This window comes from Carcharodon carcharias, chromosome 15, assembly GCF_017639515.1.
Source record: "Carcharodon carcharias isolate sCarCar2 chromosome 15, sCarCar2.pri, whole genome shotgun sequence".
NCBI classification, from domain to species: domain Eukaryota; kingdom Metazoa; phylum Chordata; class Chondrichthyes; order Lamniformes; family Lamnidae; genus Carcharodon; species Carcharodon carcharias.
In genome coordinates, this window is record NC_054481.1 from 52,061,807 (window position 1) to 52,089,251 (window position 27,445).

Here is a 27,445-nt window from a genome sequence, read left to right on the forward strand (position 1 = left end):
TAAAACACACTCTCACAGACACAGTGAGATACTAACACAATCTCTAACGCAGACTCTCACACATACAGTGTGATGCAAACATACACTCCCACATAAACAGTGAAATGAAACACACAATCTCACACTTGCAGTGAGGTGCTCACACCCTCTCTCACACAAAGACTGAGATGGAAACATACAATATCACACTCACAGTGAGATGTTAACACACACACACACACCTTGAGCTGCTAACACACACACTCTCACACTCACAGTGAAATGCAAACACACTCTCACACCCACAGTGAGATGGTAAAACACAGTCTGACAAACGCACGTCGCGATGCTAACATACACTCTCACACACAAAGTGTCAGATGCTAACACACACTCTCAAACACACAGTGAGATGTTAACACACACTCTCACACAGCCAATGAGATGCAAACACACACTCTCACACACACAGTGAGATGCTAACACAAACTCTCACACAACCAGTGAGATGCAAACACAAACTCTCACACACCCAGTGAGATGAGAACACACACTCTCACACAACCAGTGAGATGGAAACAAACACTCTCACACCCCCTGTGAGACGCTAACACATACTTTCACGCAACTTGAGATGCTAACACACACCCTCACACACACAGTGAGATTCTAGCACACACTTTCACACTCACAGTGAGATTCTGACAATCTCACACTCACAGTCAGTTGCTGACACTCAATCTCACATACAATGAGATGCTAGAACGCATGCTCACACACACAGAGGCTAACACACAATCTCATACACACAGTGAGATGCTAACACACACGCTTACAGTCACAGTTAGACGGTAACACACGCTCTCACACAATAAGTGAGACGCTAACACATTCTCACAAAAAACATCGTTCGATGCTAATATTTATAATCGCATACAGAGTGAGATGCTAACAGGCTCTCATGCTCACAGTGAGATGCTGACACACAATCTCACATTCTTGAGTGAGATGCTAACACACACTCACATCCACAGTGAAATGCTATTGCACACTCTCACTCTCACAATGGGATGCTAATACACACACTCTCACACACACATTTTGATGCTGTCACACACTCACTCACACACAATTAGAAATGAACACACACTCACACGCACACAGTGAAATGTAACACAAAATCTTGAACTCACACTGAAATGCTAACACGCACACACATGCACACTCACAGTGAAAGACTATCAGACACTCAAACACACAGAGTTGCTAACACAATCTCTCGCACACACAGTGAGATGCTAACACACCCTCATACACACTGTGAGATGTAACACACAATCTCAAACTCACATGGAAATACTAACACATACACAAGTACACTCACAGTGAAATACTATCAGACACTCAAACTCACAGTGAGTTGCTAACATAATCTCTTGCACACACAGTGAGATGCTAACACACACTCTCACATACACAGTGAGGTGCTAACATGCACAGACTCACACTCACAGTGAGAAGCTAACACACTCTCACACTCACAGTGAGGTGCTAACATGCACAGACAAACACTCACAGTGAAAAGCTAACACACTTTCAAACTCACAGTTAGGTGCTTAAACATAATCTCATACACACAGTGAGATACTAATACAATCTCTAACACACACAGTGAGGAGCTAAAACACACTCTCACACACACAGTGAGATACAAACACAATCTCTAACACACACAGTGAAGTGCTAAAACACACTCTCACACACACAGTGAGATACTAACACAATCTCTAACACAAACAATGAGATGCTGAAACACACACTCATACAAACAGTGAGATACTAATGCAATCTCTAACACATACAGTGAAGTGCTAAAACAAACTCACACACACACAGTGAGATACTAACACAATCTCTAACACAAACAGTGAGATGCTGTAACACACTCTCACACACACAGTGAGATACTAACACAATCTCTAACACATACCGTGAGGTGCTAAAACACACTCTCACAGACACTGAGATACTAACACAATATCTAACACATACAGTGAGATACTAAAACACACTCTTACAGACACAGTGTGATACTAACACAATCTCTAACACATACAGTGAGAGGCTAACACACACTCTCACACACACACTGAGATGCTAACGCACAATCTCACACAACCAGTGAGGTGCAAACACACACTCTCACACACCCAGTGAGATGCTAATACATACTTTCACGCAACTTGAGATGTTAACACACTCTCTCACACATACAGTGATTTTCTAACACACACTTTCACACTCACAATGAGATTCTGACAATCTCTCACTCACAGTCAGTTGCTGACACTCAATCTCACATACGATGAGATGCTAGAACGCATGCGCACACACACACAGAAGTTAGCACACAAGCTCACACACCCAGTGAGATGCTAACACAAACTCTCACACACTCAATGAGATGCTAACACAAACTCTCACACAACCAGTGAGATGCAAACACAACCTCTCACACACCCAGTCAGATGCTAACACATACTTTCACGCAACTTGAGATGCTAACACACTCTCTCACACACACAGTGAGATTCTAGCACACACTTTCACACTCACAGTGAGATTCTGACAATCTCACACTCACAGTCAGTTGCTGACACTCAATCTCACATACAATGAGATGCTAGAACGCATGCTCACACACACACAGAGGCAAACACACAATCTAATACACACAGTGAGATGCTAACACACACTCTTACAGTCACAGTTAGACGGTAACACACACTCTCACACAATAAGTGAGACGCTAACACACATTCTCACACAAACGTCGTTCGATGCTAATATTTATACTCGCAAACAGAGTGAGATGCTAACACGCTCTCACACTCACAGTGAGATGCTGACACACAATCTCACATTCTTGAGTGAGATGCTAACACACACTCACTTCCACAGTGAAATGCTATTGCACACTCTCACTCTCACAATGGGATGCTAATACACACACTCTCACACACACATTTTGATGCTGTCACACACTCACTCACAAACAATTAGAAATGAACACACACACTCACATGCCCACAGTGAAATGTAACACAAAATCTTAAACTCACACTGAAATGCTAACACACACACACATGCACGCTCACAGTGAAAGACTATCAGACACTCAAACTCACAGAGTTGCTAAAACAATCTCTCGCACACTCAGTGAGATGATAACACACCCTCACACACACTGTGAGATGTAACACACAATCTCAAACTCACATGGAAATACTAACACACACACAGGTACACTCACAGTGAAATACTATCAGACACTCAAACTCACAGTGAGTTGCTAACATAATCTCTTGCACACACAGTGAGATGCTAACACACACTCACATACACAGTGAGGTGCTAACATGCACAGACTCACACTCACAGTGAGAAGCTAACACACTCTCACACTCACAGTGAGGTGCTAAAACACACTCTCACGCACACAGTGAGATACTAACACAATCTGTAACACAAACAGTGAGATGCTGAAACGCATTCTCATACACACAGTGAAATACTAACTCAATCTCTAACATATACAGTGAGCTGCTAAAACACACTCTCACGCACACAGTGAGATACTAACACAATCTCTAACACAAACAGTGAGATGCTGAAACGCATTCTCATACACACAGTGAGATACTAACTCAATCTCTAACATATACAGTGAGCTGCTAAAACACACTCTCACACACACAGTGAGATACTAACACAATCTCTAACACAAACAATGAGATGCTGAAAGACACTCTCATACACACAGTGAGATACTAATGCAATCTCTAACACATACAGTGAGGTGCTAAAAACACTCTCACACACATAGTGAGATACTAACACAATCTCTAACACAAACAGTGAGATGCTGTTACACTCTCTCACACACACAGTGAGATACTAACACAATCTCTAACACACACACAGTGAGGTGCTGAAACACACTCTCACACACAGTGAGATATTAACACAATCTCTAACACATACAATGAGGTGCTAAAACACACTCACACACACAGTGAGATATTAACACAATCTCTAACACATACAGTGAGGTGCTAAAACACAGTCTCATACACACAGTGAGATACAAACACAATCTCTAACACACACAGAGAGATGCTAAAATGCACAGACTCACCCTCACAGTGAAAAGCTAACACACTCTCAAACTCACAGTGAGGTGCTAAAACATAATCTCATACACACAGTGAGATACTAATACAATCTCTAACACAAAAAGTGAGATGCTGAAACACACTCTCATACACACAGTGAGATACTAACACAATCTCTAACACATACAGTGAGATGCTAAAACACACTCTCACAATCTCTAACACACACAGTGAGATTCTTAAACACACTCTCACACACCCAATGAGATGCAAACACACACTCTCAATACACAGTCAAATTCTAACACACACTCTCACACAACCAGTGAGATGCAAAAACACACTCTTACACAACCAGTGAGATGCTAATACATACTTTCAAGCAACTTGAGATGTTAACACAATCTCTCACACACACAGTGAGATTCTAGCACACACTTTCACACTCACAATGAGATTCTGACAATCTCACACTCACAGTCCAGTGCTGACACTCAATCACACATACGATGAGATGCTAGAACGCATGCTCACACACACACAGAAGCTAACACACAATCTCACACACCCAGTGAGATGCTAACACAAACTCTCACACACCCAATGAGATGCTAACACACACTCTCACACAACCAGTGAGATGCAAACACACACTCTCACACACCCAGTCAGATGCTAACACATACTTTCACGCAACTTGAGATGCTAACACACTCTCTCACACACACAGTGAGATTCTAGCACACACTTTCACACTCACAGTGAGATTCTGACAATCTCACACTCACAGTCAGTTTCTGACACTCAATCTCACATACAATGAGATGCTAGAACGCATGCTCACACACACACAGAGGCTAACACACAATCTCATACACACAGTGAGATGCTAACACACACTCTTACAGTCACAGTTAGACGGTAACACACACTCACACAATAAGTGAGAATCTAACACACATTCTCACACAAACGTCGTTCAATGCTAATATTTATACTCGCATACAGAGTGAGATGCTAACACGCTCTCACACTCACAGTGAGATACTGACACACAATCTCACATTCTTGAGTGAGATGCTAACACACACTCACTTCCACAGTGAAATGCTATTGCACACTCTCACGCTCACAGTGGGATGCTAATACACACACTCTCATACACACATTTTGATGCTGTCACACACTCAATCACATACAATTAGAAATGAACACACACACTCAAACGCACACAGTGAAATGTAACACAAAATCTTAAACTCACACTGAAATGCTAACACGCACACACATGCACACACACAGTGAAAGACTATCAGACACTCAAACTCACAGAGTTGCTAACACAATCTCTCGCACACACGGTGAGATGCTAATACACCCTCACACACACTGTGAAATGTAACACACAATCTCAAACTCACATGGAAATACTAACACACACACAGGTACACTCAAAGTGAAATACTATCAGACACTCAAACTCACAGTGAGTTGCTAACATAATCTCTTGCACACACAGTGAGATGCTAACACACACTCTCACATACACAGTGAGGTGCTAACATGCACAGACTCACACTCACAGTGAGAAGCTAACACACTCTCACACTCACAGTGAGGTGCAAAAACACACTCTCACACACACAGTGAGATACTAACACAATCTCTAACACACACAGTGAGATGCTAAAGCACACTCTCACAAATACAGTGAGATACTATCACAATCTCTAACACACACACAGTGAGGTGCTGAAACACACTCTCACACACAGTGAGATATTAACACAATCTCTAACACATACAGTGAGGTGCTAAAACACACTCACACACAGTGAGATATTAAGACAATCTCTAACACATACAGTGTGGTGCTAAAACACAGTCTCATACACACAGTGAGATACTAACACAATCTCTAAAACAAACAGTGAGATGCTAAAATGGACAGACTCACCCTCACAGTGAAAAGCTAACACACTCTCACACTCACAGTGAGGTGCTAAAACACACTCTCACACTCACAGTGAGATACAAACACAATCTCTAACACACACAGTGAGGTGCTAAAACATACTCACACACACAGTGAGATACTAACACAATCTCTAACACAAACAGTGAGATGCTGAAACGCATTCTCATACACACAGTGAGATACTAACACAATCTCTAACACATACAATGAGCTGCTAAAACACACTGTCACACACACAGTGAGATACTAACACAATCTCTAACACATACAGTGAGATGCTAAAGCACACTCTCACAGACACAGTGAGATACTAACACAATCTCTAACACATACAGTGAGATGCTAACGCACAATCTCACACAACCAGTGAGATGCAAACACACACTCTCACACACCCAGTGAGATGCTAATACATACTTTCACGCAACTTGAGATGTTAACACACTCTCTCACACATACAGTGATTTTCTAACACACACTTTCACACTCACAATGAGATTCTGACAATCTCTCACTCACAGTCAGTTGCTGACACTCAATCTCACATACGATGAGATGTTAGAACGCACGCGCACACACACACAGAAGTTAGCACACAAGCTCACACACCCAGTGAGATGCTAACACAAACTCTCACACACTCAATGAGATGCTAACACAAACTCTCACACAACCAGTGAGATGCAAACACAACCTCTCACACACCCAGTCAGATGCTAACACATACTTTCACGCAACTTGAGATGCTAACACACTCTCTCACACACACAGTGAGATTCTAGCACACACTTTCACACTCACAGTGAGATTCTGACAATCTCACACTCACAGTCAGTTGCTGACACTCAATCTCACCTACAATGAGATGCTAGAACGCATGCTCACACACACACAGAGGCAAACACACAATCTAATACACACAGTGAGATGCTAACACACACTATTACAGTCACAGTTAGACGGTAACACACACTCTCACACAATAAGTGAGACGCTAACACACATTCTCACACAAACGTCGTTCGATGCTAATATTTATACTCGCAGAGTGAGATGCTAACACGCTCTCACACTCACAGTGAGATGCTGACACACAATCTCACATTCTTGAGTGAGATGCTAACACACACTCACTTCCACAGTGAAATGCTATTGCACACTCTCACTCTCACAATGGGATGCTAATACACACACTCTCACACACACATTTTGATGCTGTCACACACTCACTCACACACAATTAGAAATGAACACACACACTCACATGCCCACAGTGAAATGTAACACAAAATCTTAAACTCACACTGAAATGCTAACACACACACACATGCACGCTCACAGTGAAAGACTATCAGACACTCAAACTCACAGAGTTGCTTAAACAATCTCTCGCACACGCAGTGAGATGATAACACACCCTCACACACACTGTGAGATGTAACACACAATCTCAAACTCACATGGAAATACTAACACACACACAGGTACACTCACAGTGAAATACTATCAGACACTCAAACTCACAGTGAGTTGCTAACATAATCTCTTGCACACACAGTGAGATGCTAACACACACTCACATACACAGTGAGGTGCTAACATGCACAGACTCACACTCACAGTGAGAAGCTAACACACTCTCACACTCACAGTGAGGTGCTAAAACACACTCTCACGCACACAGTGAGATACTAACACAATCTGTAACACAAACAGTGAGATGCTGAAACGCATTCTCATACACACAGTGAGATACTAACTCAATCTCTAATATATACAGTGAGCTGCTAAAACACATTCTCATGCACACAGTGAGATACTAACACAATCTCTAACACAAACAGTGAGATGCTGAAACGCATTCTCATACACACAGTGAGATACTAACTCAATCTCTAACATATACAGTGAGCTGCTAAAACACACTCTCACGCACACAGTGAGATACTAACACAGTCTCTAACACAAACAGTGAGATGCTGAAAAGCATTCTCATACACACAGTGAGATACTAACTCAATCTCTAACATATACAGTGAGCTGCTAAAAAACACTCTCACACACACAGTGAGATACTAACACAATCTCTAACACAGACAATGAGATGCTGAAAGACACTCTCATACACACAGTGAGATACTAATGCAATCTCTAACACATACAGTGAGGTGCTAAAAAACACTCTCACACACATAGTGAGATACTAACACAATCTCTAACACAAACAGTGAGATGCTGTTACACACTCTCACACACACAGTGAGATACTAACACAATCTCTAACACACACACAGTGAGGTGCTGAAACACACTCTCACACACAGTGAGATATTAACACAATCTCTAACACATACAGTGAGGTGCTAAAACACACTCGCACACACAGTGAGATATTAACACAATCTCTAACACACACAGAGAGATGCTAAAATGCACAGACTCACCCTCACAGTGAAGAGCTAACACACTCTCAAAGTCACAGTGAGGTGCTAAAACATAATCTCATACACACAGTGAGATACTAATACAATCTCTAACACAAAAAGTGAGATGCTGAAACACACTCTCATACACACAGTGAGATACTAACACAATCTCTAACACACACAGTGAGATACTAACATAATCTCTAACGCAAACAATGAGATGCTGAAACACACTCTCATACACACAGTGAGATACTAACACAATCTCTAGCACACACAGTGAGATACCAAAACACACTCTCACTCACACAGTGAGGTTGCTAAAACACAGTCTCATACACACAGTGAGATACAAACACAATCTCTAACACACACAGAGAGATGCTAAAATGCACAGACTCACCCTCACAGTGAAGAGCTAACACACTCTCAAACTCACAGTGAGGTGCTAAAACATAATCTCATACACACAGTGAGATACTAATACAATCTCTAACACAAAAAGTGAGATGCTGAACACACTCTCATACACACAGTGAGATACTACACAATCTCTAACATAAACAGTGAGATGCTGAAAACGCATTCTCATACACACTTTGAGATACTAACACAATCTCTACACACACAGTGAGATAGTAACAATCTATAACATATAAAGTGAGCTGCTAAAACACATTCTCACACACACAGTGAGATACTAACATAATCTCTAACGCAAACAATGAGATGCTGAAACACACTCTCATACACACAGTGAGATACTAACACAATCTCTAGCACACACAGTGAGATACCAAAACACACTCTCACTCACACAGTGAGATACTAACACAATCGCTAACACACACAGTGAGATGCTATAACACACTCTCACACACACAGTGAGATACTAAAACAATCTCTAACACACACAGTGAGATGCTAAAGCACACTCTCACACACCCAATGAGATGCAAACACACACTCTCAACACACAGTCAAATGCTAACACACACTCTCACACAACCAGTGAGATGCAAACACACACTCTTACACAACCAGTGAGATGCTAATACATACTTTCAAGCAACTTGAGATGTTAACACAATCTCTCACACACACAGTGAGATTCTAGCACACACTTTCACACTCACAGTGAGATTCTGACAATCTCACACTCACAGTCAGTTGCTGACACTCAATCACACATACGATGAGATGCTAGAACGCATGCTCACACACAAACAGAAGCTAACACACAATCTCACACACCCAGTGAGATGCTAACACAAACTCTCACACACTCAATGAGATGCTAACATACACTCTCACACAACCAGTGAGATGCAAACACACACTCTCACACACCCAGTCAGATGCTAACACATACTTTCACGCAACTTGAGATGCTAACACAATCTCTCACACACACACTGAGATTCTAGCACACACTTTCACACTCACAGTGAGATTCTGACAATCTCACACTCACAGTCAGTTTCTGACACTCAATCTCACATACAATGAGATGCTAGAACGCATGCTCACACACACACAGAGGCTAACACACAATCTCATACACACAGTGAGATGCTAACACACACTCTTACAGTCACAGTTAGACGGTAACACACACTCACAATAAGTGAGAATCTAACACATTCTCACACAAACGTCGTTCAATGCTAATATTTATACTCGCAAACAGAGTGAGATGCTAACACGCTCTCACACTCACAGTGAGATGCTGACACACAATCTCACATTCTTGAGTGAGATGCTAACACACACTCACTTCCACAGTGAAATGCTATTGCACACTCTCACTCTCACAGTGGGATGCTAATACACACACTCTCACACACACATTTTGATGCTGTCACACACTCACTCACACACAATTAGAAATGAACACACACTCACACGCACACAGTGAAATGTAACACAAAAGCTTGAACTCACACTGAAATGCTAACACGCACACACATGCACACTCACAGTGAAAGACTATCAGACACTCAAACTCACAGAGTTGCTAACACAATCTCTCGCACACACGGTGAGATGCTAATAACCCTCACACACACTGTGAGATGTAACACACAATCTCAAACTCACATGGAAATACTAACACACACACAGGTACACTCACAGTGAAATACTATCAGACACTCAAACTCACAGTGAGTTGCTAACATAATCTCTTGCACACACAGTGAGATGCTAACACACACTCACATACACAGTGAGGTGCTAACATGCACAGACTCACACTCACAGTGAGAAGCTAACACACTCTCACACTCACAGTGAGGTGCTAAAACACACTCTCACGCACACAGTGAGATACTAACACAATCTGTAACACAAACAGTGAGATGCTGAAACGCATTCTCATACACACAGTGAGATACTAACTCAATCTCTAATATATACAGTGAGCTGCTAAAACACATTCTCATGCACACAGTGAGATACTAACACAATCTCTAACACAAACAGTGAGATGCTGAAACGCATTCTCATACACACAGTGAGATACTAACTCAATCTCTAACATATACAGTGAGCTGCTAAAACACACTCTCACGCACACAGTGAGATACTAACACAGTCTCTAACACAAACAGTGAGATGCTGAAAAGCATTCTCATACACACAGTGAGATACTAACTCAATCTCTAACATATACAGTGAGCTGCTAAAAAACACTCTCACACACACAGTGAGATACTAACACAATCTCTAACACAGACAATGAGATGCTGAAAGACACTCTCATACACACAGTGAGATACTAATGCAATCTCTAACACATACAGTGAGGTGCTAAAAAACACTCTCACACACATAGTGAGATACTAACACAATCTCTAACACACACAGTGAGATGCTGTTACACACTCTCACACACACAGTGAGATACTAACACAATCTCTAACACACACACAGTGAGGTGCTGAAACACACTCTCACACACAGTGAGATATTAACACAATCTCTAACACATACAGTGAGGTGCTAAAACACACTCGCACACACAGTGAGATATTAACACAATCTCTAACACATACAGTGAGGTGCTAAAACACAGTCTCATACACACAGTGAGATACAAACACAATCTCTAACACACACAGAGAGATGCTAAAATGCACAGACTCACCCTCACAGTGAAGAGCTAACACACTCTCAAACTCACAGTGAGGTGCTAAAACATAATCTCATACACACAGTGAGATACTAATACAATCTCTAACACAAAAAGTGAGATGCTGAAACACACTGTCATACACACAGTGAGATACTAACACAATCTCTAACATAAACAGTGAGATGCTGAAACGCATTCTCATACACACTTTGAGATACTAACACAATCTCTAACACACACAGTGAGATAGTAACAATCTATAACATATAAAGTGAGCTGCTAAAACACATTCTCACACACACAGTGAGATACTAACATAATCTCTAACGCAAACAATGAGATGCTGAAACACACTCTCATACACACAGTGAGATACTAACACAATCTCTAGCACACACAGTGAGATACCAAAACACACTCTCACTCACACAGTGAGATACTAACACAATCGCTAACACACACAGTGAGATGCTATAACACACTCTCACACACACAGTGAGATACTAAAACAATCTCTAACACACACAGTGAGATGCTAAAGCACACTCTCACAAACACAGTGAGATATTGTCAAAATCTCTAACGCACACACAGTGAGGTGCTGAAACACAATCACACACACAGTGAGATATTAACACAATCTCTAACACATACAGTGAGGTGCTAAAACACACTCACACTCACAGTGAGATACAAACACAATCTCTAACACACACAGTGAGGTGCTAAAACACGCTCACACACACAGTGAGATACTAACACAATCTCTAACACACACAGTGAGATGCTGAAACGCATTCTCGTACACACAGTGAGATACTAACACAATCTGAAACATATACAGTGAGCTGCTAAAACACACTCTCACACACGTAGTGAGAAAGTAACACAATCTCTAACACAAACAGTGAGATGCAGTAACACACTCTCACACACACAGTGAGATACGAACACAATCTCTAACACAAACATTGAGATGCTGTAACACACTCTCACACACAAAGTGAGATACTAACACAATCTCTAACACATACAGTGAGGTGCTAAAACACACTCTCACACACACAGTGAGATACTAACACAATCTCTAACACATACAGTGAGATGCTAAAACACACTCTCACAGACACAGTGAGATACTAACACAATCTCTAACACATACAGTGAGATGCTTAAGCACACTCTCACACACCCAATGAGATGCAAACACACACTCTCAACACACAGTCAAATGCTAACACACACTCTCACACAACCAGTGAGATGCAAACACACACTCTTACACAACCAGTGAGATGCTAATACATACTTTCAAGCAACTTGAGATGTTAACACAATCTCTCACACACACAGTGAGATTCTAGCACACACTTTCACACTCACAGTGAGATTCTGACAATCTCACACTCACAGTCAGTTGCTGACACTCAATCACACATACGATGAGATGCTAGAACGCATGCTCACACACAAACAGAAGCTAACACACAATCTCACACACCCAGTGAGATGCTAACACAAACTCTCACACACTCAATGAGATGCTAACATACACTCTCACACAACCAGTGAGATGCAAACACACACTCTCACACACCCAGTCAGATGCTAACACATACTTTCACGCAACTTGAGATGCTAACACAATCTCTCACACACACACTGAGATTCTAGCACACACTTTCACACTCACAGTGAGATTCTGACAATCTCACACTCACAGTCAGTTTCTGACACTCAATCTCACATACAATGAGATGCTAGAACGCATGCTCACACACACACAGAGGCTAACACTCAATCTCATACACACAGTGAGATGCTAACACACACTCTTACAGTCACAGTTAGACGGTAACACACACTCACACAATAAGTGAGAATCTAACACACATTCTCACACAAACGTCGTTCAATGCTAATATTTATACTCGCAAACAGAGTGAGATGCTAACACGCTCTCACACTCACAGTGAGATGCTGACACACAATCTCACATTCTTGAGTGAGATGCTAACACACACTCACTTCCACAGTGAAATGCTATTGCACACTCTCACTCTCACAGTGGGATGCTAATACACACACTCTCACACACACATTTTGATGCTGTCACACACTCACTCACACACAATTAGAAATGAACACACACTCACACGCACACAGTGAAATGTAACACAAAAGCTTGAACTCACACTGAAATGCTAACACGCACACACATGCACACTCACAGTGAAAGACTATCAGACACTCAAACTCACAGAGTTGCTAACACAATCTCTCGCACACACGGTGAGATGCTAATACACCCTCACACACACTGTGAGATGTAACACACAATCTCAAACTCACATGGAAATACTAACACACACACAGGTACACTCACAGTGAAATACTATCAGACACTCAAACTCACAGTGAGTTGCTAACATAATCTCTTGCACACACAGTGAGATGCTAAAACACACTCACATACACAGTGAGGTGCTAACATGCACAGACTCACACTCACAGTGAGAAGCTAACACACTCTCACACTCACAGTGAGGTGCTAAAACACACTCTCACACTCACAGTGAGATACAAACACAATCTCTAACACACACAGTGAGGTGCTAAAACATACTCACACACACAGTGAGATACTAACACAATCTCTAACACACACAGTGAGATACTATAACACAATCTCTAACACACACAGTGAGATACTAACACAATCTCTAACACACACAGTGAGATGCCAAAACACACTCTCACACACACAGTGAGATACTATAACACAATCTCTAACACACACAGTGAGATACTAAAACAATCTCTAACACACACAGTGAGATGCTAAAGCACACTCTCACAAACACAGTGAGATATTGTCACAATCTCCAACACACACACAATGAGGTGCTGAAACACACTCTCACACACAGTGAGATATTAACACAATCTCTAACACATACACTGAGGTGCTAAAACACACTCACACACACAGTGAGATATTAAGACAATCTCTAACACATACAGTGAGATGCCAAAACACACTCTCACACACACAGTGAGATACTATAACACAATCTCTAACACACACAGTGAGATACTAAAACAATCTCTAACACACACAGTGAGATGCTAAAGCACACTCTCACAAACACAGTGAGATATTGTCACAATCTCCAACACACACACAATGAGGTGCTGAAACACACTCTCACACATAGTGAGATATTAGCACAATTTCTAACACATACACTGAGGTGCTAAAACACACTCACTCACACAGTGAGATATTAAGACAATCTCTAACACATACAGTGAGGTGCTAAAACACAGTCTCATACACACAGTGAGATACTAACACAATCTCTAACACACAGTGAGATGCTAAATTGCACAGACTCACCCTCACAGTGAAAAGCTAACACACTCTCACACTCACAGTGAGGTGCTAAAACATACTCTCATACACACAGTGAGATACTAATACAATCTCTAACACACACAGGGAGGTGCTAAAACACACTCACACACACAGTGAGATACTGACACAATCTCTAACACAAACAGTGAGATGCTGAAACGCATTCTCATACACACAATGAGATACTAACACAATCTCAAATATATACAGTGAGCTGCTAAAACACACTCTCACACACATAGTGAGAAAGTAACACAATCTCTAACACAAACAGTGAGATGCTGTAACACACTCTCACACACACAGTGAGATACTAACACAATCTCTAACACAAACAGTGAGATGCTGTAACACACTCTCACACACAAAGTGAGATACTAACACAATCTCTAACACATACAGTGAGGTGCTAAAACACACTCTCACACACTGAGATACTAACACATACTCTTACACACCCAGTGAGATGCTAACACACAATCTCACACAACCAGTGAGATGCAAACACACACTCTCACACACCCAGTCAGATGCTAATACATACTTTCACGCAACTTGAGATGCTAACACACTCTCTCGCACACACAGTGAGATTCTATCACACACTTTCACACTCACAGTGAGATTCTGACAATCTCACACTCACAGTCAGTTGCTGACACTCAATCTCACATACAATGAGATGTTAGAACGCATGCTCACACACACACAGAGGCTAACACACAATCTCATACACACAGTGAGATGCTAACACACACTCTTACAGTCACAGTTAGACGGTAACACACACTCACACAATAAGTGAGACGCTAACACACATTCTCACACAAACATCGTTCGATGCTAATATTTATACTCGCATACAGAGTGAGATGCTAACACGCTCTCACACTCACAGTGAGATACTGACACACAATCTCACATTCTTGAGTGAGATGCTAACACACACTCACTTCCACAGTGAAATGCTATTGCACACTCTCACGCTCACAGTGGGATGCTAATACACACACTCTCATACACACATTTTGATGCTGTCACACACTCAATCACATACAATTAGAAATGAACACACACACTCACACGCACACAGTGAAATGTAACACAAAATCTTAAACTCACACTGAAATGCTAACACGCACACACATGCACACTCACAGTGAAAGACTATCAGACACTCAAACTCACAGAGTTGCTAAAACAATCTCTCGCACACGCAGTGAGATGATAACACACCCTCACACACACTGTGAGATGTAACACACAATCTCAAACTCACATGGAAATACTAACACACACACAGGTACACTCACAGTGAAATACTATCAGACACTCAAACTCACAGTGAGTTGCTAAAATAAACTCTTGCACACACAGTGAGATGCTAACACACACTCTCACATACACAGTGAGGTGCTAACATGCACAGACTCACACTCACAGTGAGAAGCTAACACACTCTCACACTCACAGTGAGGTGCTAAAACACACTCTTACACACAGTGAGATACTAACACAATCGCTAACACAAACAGTGAGATGCTGAAACGCATTCTCATACACACAGTGAGATACTAACTCAATCTCTAACATATACAGTGAGCTGCTAAAACACACTCTCCCGCACACACAGTGAGATACTAACACAATCTCTAACACAAACAATGAGATGCTGAAACACACTCTCATACACACAGTGAGATACTAACACAATCTCTAACACACACAGTGAGATGCCAAAACACACTCTCACACACACAGTGAGATACTAACACAATCTCTAACACACACAGTGAGATGATATAACACACTCTCACACACACAGTGAGATACTAAAACAATCTCTAACACACACAGTGAGATGCTAAAGCACACTCTCACAAACACAGTGAGATATTGTCACAATCTCCAACACTCACACAATGAGGTGCTGAAACACACTCTCACACACAGTGAGATATTAACACAATCTCTAACACATACACTGAGGTGCTAAAACACACTCACTCACACAGTGAGATATTAAGACAATCTCTAACACATACAGTGAGGTGCTAAAACACAGTCTCATACACACAGTGAGATACTAACACAATCTCTAACACACACAGTGAGATGCTAAAATGAACAGACTCACCCTCACAGTGAAAAGCTAACACACTCTCACACTCACAGTGAGGTGCTAAAACATAATCTCATACACACAGTGAGATACTAATACAATCTCTAACACACACAGGGAGGTGCTAAAACACACACACACACAGTGAGATACTAACACAATCTCTAACACAAACAGTGAGATGCTGAAACGCATTCTCATACACACAGTGAGATACTAACACAATCTCAAACATATACAGTGAGCTGCTAAAACACACTCTCACACACATAGTCAGAAAGTAACACAATCTCTAACACAAACAGTGAGATGCTGTAACACACTCTCACACACACAGTGAGATACTAACACAATCTCTAATACAAACAGTGAGATGCTGTAACACACTCTCACACACAAAGTGAGATACTAACACAATCTCTAACACATACAGTGAGGTGCTAAAACACCCTCTCACACAAACAGTGAGATACTTACACAAAGTCTTACACACCCACAGTCACAGTTAGACGGTAACACACACTCTCACACAATAACTGAGACGCTAACACACATTCTCACACAAACATCGTTCGATGCTAATATTTATACTCGCATACAGAGTGAGATGCTAACACGCTCTCACACTCACAGTGAGATACTGACACACAATCTCACATTCTTGAGTGAGATGCCAACACACACTCACTTCCACAGTGAAATGCTATTGCACACTCTCACGCTCACAGTGGGATGCTAATACACACACTCTCACACACACATTTTGATGCTGTCACACACTCAATCACATACAATTAGAAATGAACACACACACTCACACGCACACAGTGAAATGTAACACAAAATCTTAAACTCACACTGAAATGCTAACACGCACACACATGCACACTCACAGTGAAAGACTATCAGACACTCAAACACACAGAGTTGCTAACACAATCTCTCGCACACACAGTGAGATGCTAACACACCCTCACACACACTGTGAGATGTAACACACAATCTCAAACTCACATTGAAATACTAACACACACACGGGTACACTCACAGTGAAATACTATCAGACACTCAAACTCACAGTGAGTTGTTAAAATAAACTCTTGCACACACAGTGAGATGCTAACACACACTCTCACATACACAGTGAGGTGCTAACATGCACAGACTCACACTCACAGTGAGAAGCTAACACACTCTCACACTCACAGTGAGGTGCTAAAACACACTCTCACACACAGTGAGATACTAACACAATCTCTAACACAAACAATGAGATGCTGAAACGCATTCTCATTCACACTGTGAGATACTAACTCAATCTCTAACATATACAGTGAGCTGCTAAAACACACTCTCACACACACAGTGAGATACTAACACAATCTCTAACACAAACAATGAGATGCTGAAACACACTCTCATACACACAGTGAGATACTAACACAATCTCTAACACACACAGTGAGATGCCAAAACACACTCTCACACACACAGTGAGATACTAACACAATCTCTAAATCACACAGTGAGATGCTGTAACACACTCTCACACACACAGTGAGATACTAAAACAATCTCTAACACACACAGCGAGATGCTAAAGCACACTCTCACAAACACAGTGAGATATTGTCACAATCTCTAACACAAACAGTGAGATGCTGAAACGCATTCTCATACACACAGTGAGATACTAACTCAATCTCTAACATATACAGTGAGGTGCTAAAACACACTCACACACACAGTGAGATATTAAGACAATCTCTAACACATACAGTGAGGTGCTAAAACACAGTCTCATACACACAGTGAGATACTAACACAATCTCTAACACACACAGTGAGATGCTAAAATGCACAGACTCACCCTCACAGTGAAAAGCTAACACTCTCACACTCACAGTGAGGTGCTAAAACATACTCTCATACACACAGTGAGATACTAATACAATCTCAAACATATACAGTGAGCTGCTAAAACACACTCTCACACACATAGTGAGAAAGTAACACAATCTCTAACACAAACAGTGAGATGCTGTAAGACACTCTCACACACAAAGTGAGAAACTAACACTATCTCTAACGCACAAAGTGAGATGCTAAAACACACTCTCACACACACAGTAAGATACTAACACAATCTCTAACACACATAGTGAGATGCTATAACACACTCTCACACACAAATTGAGATACTAACACAATCTCTAACACAAACAATGAGATGCTGAAACACACTCTCATACACACAGTGAAATACTAATGCAATCTCTAACACATACAGTGAGGTGCTAAATCACACTCTCACACACGTAGTGAGATACGAACACAATCTCTAACACAAACAGTGAGATGCTCTAACACACTCTCACATACACAATGAGATACTAACACAATATCTAACACATATAGTGAGATGCTAAAACACACTGTCACAGACACAGTGAGATACTAACACAATCTCTAACACATACAGTGAGATGTTAACACACAATCTCACAGAACCAGTGAGATGCAAACATACACTCTCACACACCCAGTGAGATGCTAGTACATACTTTCATGCAACTTGAGATGCTAACACACTCTCTCACACACACAATGAGATTCTAGCACACACTTTCACATTCACAGTGAGATTCTGACAATCTCACACTCACAGTCAGTTGCTGACACTCAATCTCACATACGATGAGATGCTAGAACGCATGCTCACATACACACACAAGCTAACACACAATCTCACACACCCAGTGAGATGCCAACACAAACTCTCACACACCCAATGAGATGCTAACACACACTCTCACACAACCAGTGAGATGCTAACACACACTCTTACAGTCACAGTTAGACAGTAACACACACTCTCACACAATAAGTGAGACGCTAACACACATTCTCACACAAACATCGTTCGATGCTAATATTTATACTCGCATACAGAGTGAGATGCTAACACGCTCTCACACTCACAGTGAGATACTGACACACAATCTCACATTCTTGAGTGAGATGCTAACACACACTCACTTCCACAGTGAAATGCTATTGCACACTCTCACGCTCACAGTGGGATGCCAATACACACACTCTCACACACACATTTTGATGCTGTCACACACTCACTCACACACAATTAGAAATGAACACACACACTCACACGCACACAGTGAAATGTAACACAAAATCTTAAACTCACACTGCAATGCTAACATGCACACACATGCACACTCACAGTGAAAGACTATCAGACACTCAAACTCACAGAGTTGCTAACACAATCTCTCGCACACACAGTGAGATGCTAACACACCCTCACACACACTGTGAGATGTAACACACAATCTCAAATTCACATGGAAATACTAACACACACACAGGTACACTCACAGTGAAATACTATCAGACACTCAAACTCACAGTGAGTTGCTAACATAATCTCTTGCACACACAGTGAGATGCTAACACACACTCTCACATACACAGTGAGGTGCTAACATGCACAGACTCACATTCACAGTGAGAAGCTAACACACTCTCACACTCACAGTGAGGTGCTAAAACACACTCTCACACACACAGTGAGATACTAACACAATCTCTAACACAAACAGTGAGATGCTGAAATGCATTCTCATACACACAATGAGATACTAACACAATCACTAACACACACAGTGAGATGCTAAAATACACTCTCTCACACAGTGAGATACTAACACAATCTCGAACACCAACTATGAGATGCTAAAACACACTCTCACACACACAGTGAGATACTAACACAATCTCTAACACAAACAGTGAGATGCTGAAATGCATTCTCGTACACACAGTGAGATACTAACACAATCTCTAACACACACAGTGAGATACTAAAACAATCTCTCACGTATAAAGTGAGCTGCTAAAACACACTCTGACACACACAGTAAGATAATAACACAATCTCTAACACACACAGTGTATGTAAGCATCTCACTGTGTGTGAGAGAGTCTGTGTTAGCACAGTGAGGTGCTGTAACACACTCTCATACACACAGTGAGATAATAACACCATCTCTAACACACACAGTGAGAGCTATAACACACTCTCACACACACAGTGAGATGCTAAAACACACTCTCACAAACACAGTGAGATATTAACACAATCTCTAACACACACAGTGAGATGCCATAACACACTCTCACACACACAGTGAGATACTAACACAATCTCTAACACATACAGTGAGATGCCATAACACACTCTCACACACACAGTGAGATACTAACACAATCTCTAACACATACAGTGAGATGCTAAAACATACTCTCACAGACACGGTGACATACTAACACAATCTCTAACACATATTGTGAGGTGCTAAAACACACTCTCACACACACAGTGAGATACCAACACAATCTCTAACACACACAGTGAGATGCTAAAAAACACTCTCACACTCACAGTGAGATGCTAACACAGACTCTGTCACACACAGTGAGATGCTTACATACATTCTCAGTGAGATGCTTACCTACACTCTCTCACTCACAGTGAGATGCTAACATACACTCTCTCACTCACAGTGAGGTGCTAACATACACTCTCTCACTCACAGTGTGATGCTAACATACACTCTCACTCACAATGAGATGCTAACATACACTCTCTCACCCACAGTGTGATGCTAACACGCAGTCTCAGATCCCGCAGTGATATGCTGGAATACACATTCACAATCACCGTGAGATGATAACACTCCCTCTCTCACATGCAAAGTGAGGCGTTAAAACACAAATACTCACACACATAGTGAGATGCTATAATATGCACTCACACACAGAGATGCTAGCATGCACTCTCATACTCACAGTGAAATGTTAACACACAATCTCACACATCCAGTCAGATGAAACACCCAACTTCACGCTTACAGTGTGATGCCAACAAACACTTTCACACCTCACAGAGAGATGCTAACACACACTCTCACACTGATTCTAATACACACACTTACACTCACAATAAGATGCTAACACTCAATCTCACGCACACAGTGAGATGCTAATACACATTCTCACACTCACAGTGAGATCTTAAAACACACTCTCAAAAACACAGTCAGATGGTCACACACACACACTCTCACACGTACTGAGATGCTAACACAGTCTCAAAGATAGTAAACATACAATGCAGACACACTTGAAAACACAGCAAGGTGTGAACACATAAACACAGGGATGTTGGGAGTGCAGGTTCACAATGAGGCAGTAACATACACACACAAAATCCAGGGAAGACTGATAAATGCACACAGAACAGAAAGAGGAACTGGACCAATTTCAGATTGAAAAAAATTCATAAGATCAGAAGAAATAGGAGTAGGCCATTCAGCCCATTAAGCCTGTTCTGCCATTGAATGAGATCATGGGGATATGGGGAAAAGGCAGGAAAGTGGAGTTGAGGATTATCAGATCAGCCATGCTCTCATTGAATGGCAGAGCAGACTCAATGGGCCAAATGGCCTATTTCTTCTCCTTCGTCTTATGGTCTTATGGTCTTATGGTTGATCTGATTGTGGCCTTAATTCCATTTTCCTGCCTCTCCCCCATAACCCTTGACTCTCTTGTCAATCAAAAATCTTTCCAACTCAGTCTCGAATATATTTAATGACCCAGTCTCCACTGCTGTCTGTGGAAGAGAATTCCAAACATTATCAACCCTCTGAGAGAAGAAATTCCTCCTCATCTCACTCTTAGATCCGTGGCCCCTTATTTAGAAACTGTGCCACTAGTTCTAGACTTTCACATAAGGCGAAACACCCTTGCAGATTCCACCCTGTCAAGTCCCCTCAGAATCTTATATATTTCCATAAGATCATCTCCCATTCTTCTAACCTCCAATGAGTATAGTCCCAACCTGCTCAACCTTTTCTCATAAGACAAACCCTTCATCCCAGGAATTAGCCTGGTGAATCTTCTCTGAACTGCTTCCAATGCAAGTATAACTTTCCTTAAGTAAGGAAAACAAAACTGTACACAATACTCTAGGTGAGGTCTCATCAATGCCCTGTACAGTTGTAGCAAGACCTCTCTACTTCTATACTCCATCCCCCTTGCAATAAAGGCCAACATTCTATTTTCCTTCCTTATTATTGCTGTACCTGCATGTTAACTTTTTGTGATTCATTTCAATAGGCTTGTCCAACGTAAGCCTATCAGCAGCAAATGAGGGAGAGAAACAGTCTCTGATTGGAGGAGCAGTGAACACCGGCATTGGCGAGTGTGCTGAGGGCAGCTGGGCCCAGGGAAGCAAGTGTGCGCTGGGACTGAAGCCTAGGGAGCCAGGTATGTCGGGCCCTGGGAGGACGAGGTCGCGTCAGCTCCGGAGGCAGGGATGGTGGGGGGGGAGGAGGGGGGTTGCGGGGGCATGAAGCCATGTCAGCTCCGGGGGATGCGGCGGGTCTGGGGGGAGGGGGGGTGAAGTTTTGGCGGACATGGGGAGTTGACTGTGCCATGGTGAGTATCTGGGAGTGAGCGTGTTTGTGGGAGTGTGTGAGTATGAGTGACTGAGTGTGTGGGGGGGAGTGCAAGAGACTGATTGAGTTTGTGGGGACGAGTGCGAGACATTGAGTGAGTTTGTGGGGGTGAGTGTGAGAGACTGAGTGGGTTTGTGGGGGTGAGTGTGAGAGACTGAGTGGGTTTGTGAGGGTGAGTGTGAGAGACTGAATGAGAATGCAGGGTGAGTGTAAGAGACTGAATGGGTTTGTTGGGGTGAGTGTGAGAGACTGAGTGAGTTTGTGGGGGTGAGTGTGAGAGACTGAGTGAGTTTGTGGGGGTGAGTACGAGACATTGAGTGAGTTTGTGAGGGTGAGTGTGAGAGACTGAATGGGTTTGTGGGTGTGAGTACGAGACATTGAGTGAGTTTGTGGGGGTGAGTGTGAGAGACTGAGTGAGTTTGTGGGGGTGAGTACGAAAGACTGAGCGAGTTTGCGGGGGTGATTGTGAGAGACTGAGTAAGTTTGTGGGGGTGAGTACAAGACATTGAGTGAGTTTGTGGGGGTGAGTGTGAGAGACTGAGTGAGTTTGTGGGGGTGACTGTGAGAGACTGAGTGGGTTTGTGGGGGTGAGTGCAAGAGACTGAGTGTGTGGACAGGTGGTAGTGGTGGAGTGCAAGTCTGCCTTACTCCCAGTCTCAGGTTTTTCACTCATTCTCACCACCATATAACAACACATACACACGCACCCACTCACAGCGTGTGAGGGTGAGTGAGTGAGTACCCAGAGACTGGGAATGAGCCGGACAGACACATTCTGCTGCTCTCGCACTCTGGTCATTTCTATTAATTATTCTTTCTTAAGTTAACAATTTCTTGCTATGACATTGTTGTACTTTTGCTCAGCAATTGTTTCTTTCCTTAAAACCTCAGCTTTTTTTGAAATTCAGTTCAGTGTTTTATCTTTCCAAAATTTACTCATCAGCCCCTTGGGTGAGAAAAATATGCAAATGTAGCCCCCCCAGTGAGAAGGCTGGACAAGCCTGATGTCCAAGGACACCCAGATCCCCCTGTACTGCAGCATTCTGCAGTCTCTCTTCATTTAACTAATACCCCGCTTTTCTATTCTTCCTGCCAAAACTTCACATTTTCCCATTACATCATATTTCCCATCACATTGCACAGTAATCCATCTGTCCCAAATTTTTGCCCATTCACTTAACCTATCTATTTCCCTTTGCAGAATCTTTGTATCCTCCTCACAGCTTGCTCTCCTACCTGTCTTTATATCATCTGCAAATTTTACTACAATACAATTGGTATCTTCATCCAATTCACTAATATAGATCATAAATAGTTGAGGCCCCAGTCCTGATCCCTATAGCACTCCACTCATTACAGCTTGTTTACCTGGAAATGATCCATTTATCCCAACTGTCTGTTTCCTGTTAGTTAGTCAATCCTCTATCCATGTTAATATGTCATCCCCAACACCATGAGCTATTATGTTGTGCAGTAATCTTTCATGTGGCACCTTATTGAATGCCTTTTGGAAATATAAATACACTACATCTACTGGTGCCCCTTTATCCACCTTGTTTGTTACATCCTCAAAGAATTCTAATAAATTTGTCGAACATGATTCTCCTTTCAAAAAACCAAGTTTACTTTCCCGATTATATTATGATTTTCTAAATGGCCTGCAGCTAGCTCCTTAATAATGGATTCCAGCATTTTCCCAATGACAGATGTTGGGCTAACTGGCCTATAGTTTCCTACTTTTAGTCTCCCTCCTTCCTTGAACAGAAGTGTTACATTTGCAGTTTTCCAATCCGCTGGGTCCTTTCCAGAATCTAAGGAATTTTTGAAGATTACAACCAATGCATCCACTATCACTGCAGTCACTTCTTTTAAGACCATAGGATGGCTTTTAAGCCATCAGGTCTGGTTGAGTTGTCAGCCTTTAGTCCCATTAGTTTTTCCATTTTCTTTTCCCCTCCCACCCCTTTTGCCTCTTGATATTCTTCTAATCTTGGGATGTTTCTTGTGTCTTCTACAGTGAAGACATAAAAAAAGACTTGTTCAAAGTCTCTGCCATTAATTTCCCAGTCTCACCCTGTCAGAGACCAATTCACTTTAGCTACCCTTTTCCTTTTTATGCACTTGCAGAAGCTTTTACTGTCTGTTTTTATATTTCTTGCTAGCTTTCTTTCACAGTCCAAAGTCTCCCTCTCCTTTTATGGTTTCTAAAATTTTCCCAATCTTCTGACCAACCACTAATCTTTGCAGCATTATACATCTTTTCTTTTAGTCTGCTACCATTCTAAGTTGCTGAGTCAGCTGTGGCAGGTTTATCCTTCTTGTAGAATCTTTCTCAATGGAATATACCTTTGTTGAGAGTTATGAAATATCTCCTTAAATGTCTGCCAATGTTTCTCTACCGGCTTATCTTTTTGCCTATTTTCCCTGTCCACTTTAGCCAACTCTGTCTTCATACCCTTGTCATTGTCTTTATTTAGGTTTAAGATGCCAGTTTCAGACTCAAATTTCTCACCCTCAAACTGAATGTTATGTTCATTCTTACCAAGAGGATCCTTTACAATAAGATCATTAACTAATCCTGCCTCATTACACATTACCAGGTCTAAAATAGTCTGTTTCTTGGTTGGTTCCAGAGTGTATTATTCAAAGAAACTGTCCCAAATGCACTCTATGAACTCATCCTCAGACTACCTTTGCCAATATGATTCATCCAATCGACATAAAGATTAAAATTACCCACAATTATCGTAGTTCCCTTTTCATAAGCCCACATTATTTCTTGATTTACACTTGGTCCTACAATGGAGCTACTGACAGAGGCCTATAAACCACACCACTAGCATCTTTTCTTCTTTGCTATTTCTTATCTCCAATCAAACTGGTTCCACATTTTGATCCTCTGAACCAAGATAATTTCTCAATGATCTGTACTGATCTCATCCTTTATTAACAAAGCTACCTGCCTCCTTTTCCTTTCTTCCTGTTCTTCTGGAATGCAAATATCCTTGAATATTCAGGTCCCAGCCATGGTCACTTTATAACCATATCTCTGTAATGGCCATCAAATCATACTCATTTATTTCTATTTGCACTATCCATGAATGCTGTATGCATTCAGATAAAGAGCCTTTAATTTTATCTTTTTAGCATTTTTCCCTACTCTGAGCTTATTGGCAGGTGCACACTTATGTTTGTACATGCTGTCTCTTCCTGTCACACTCTGGTTATCATTACCCATATTGCTATCCTGCACTTTTGCCTTGCTCTTTCTCTTTAAATTTCCAAATATCCCCCATATGAACCATTCTTTCCCCCCAACTATTTAGATAAAAGCCCATCTCTAGTTAAATGATTTTCCAGGACTGGTCTCAGTGCAGTTCAGGTGAAGGTCATCCCAAATGCACAGCTCCCTCTTTCTCCAGCACTGGGGCCAATGTCCCAAGAATTGAAAACCTTTTCTTACACACCAGTCTCTGAGTCATGCATTCAACTCTCTGACCTTATTTCTTCCTGAGTTCTCTGCCCAATGGCAGGTCTGACCCACAGTGCCACAACTCCCTATACAGGTAGAGCAAGGAGGCAGGTCCCAAATCCACCCCAGCTGGAATGGGGCAGAACCCCATGCTGTTGACACCAGTCTGATCCACAATTGGTCAGCCATCCAACTGA